The sequence below is a fragment of the Microtus ochrogaster genome, unplaced genomic scaffold (assembly GCF_000317375.1).
Source record: "Microtus ochrogaster isolate Prairie Vole_2 unplaced genomic scaffold, MicOch1.0 UNK914, whole genome shotgun sequence".
Taxonomy (NCBI): Eukaryota; Metazoa; Chordata; class Mammalia; order Rodentia; family Cricetidae; genus Microtus; species Microtus ochrogaster.
In genome coordinates this window covers 1-858 of record NW_004950012.1, presented here as the reverse complement: position 1 = coordinate 858, position 858 = coordinate 1, and positions in this window count along the sequence as shown.

Genomic DNA, 858 nt, shown 5'->3' with positions numbered 1-858 from the left:
CTGATGCAGGGTCGCTGAACAGACTGGCCCTGGATTTTTGATTCTTCTCTTCCTGCTGGGGGAGAGTCTGATTTATTCTGGTTTTTCAATACGATATGTGATCCAAAGATGGCTATGTCAGTTTACACTTCCACCAATGGAGTTTTTCTTTATAAGGTAAATCTCAGAATTTTGGTTTGCATTTCTCTGAGGGCTAAAGGATGTTATGTTCAAACATTTTTTAAATGTCTCAGTCATTTTTAAGTTCATCTATTGAGAGTTTTCAGTTTAGGTCTTTAACAAATATTTTTATTGGATTAATTTTTAATAACTAATTTCCTGAGTTCTTCATATATTTTTGAAATGGGTAAAAAATGGTTTGACAAAATATTGACTATGATCAATGTTTCTTATACTAAATAATAGATTCATTGATAATTTTAAGATTGATTCCTGGACAATTATGTTTACCTTTTTACACCCCCCTAATATAGGAGTCAATCCTAGAGGGCTACAACCTAACGCGTTATGGCAAATGGATGTTACCCATGTGCCTAAATTTGGCAAATTAAAATATTTACATGTATCAGTGGATACCTTTTCCAGCATTATCCATGCCACGCCCCTAGCGGGAAAAAGGGTAACTCATGTAAAAACACATTGCCTTGAGGCTTGGGCTGCCTGGGGAAAACCCCTGCTCCTTAAGACAGACAATGGTCCGGCATATACCTCCCATGGATTTCGTGCCTTTTGTGCACAGCTCCAGGTGACCCACATTACAGGTCTTCCATACAATCCACAAGGACAAGGTATTGTGGAGAGAGCCAACAAAAATATCAAAGAGATTCTACAAAAACAAAAAGGGGGAATAGCTGAATC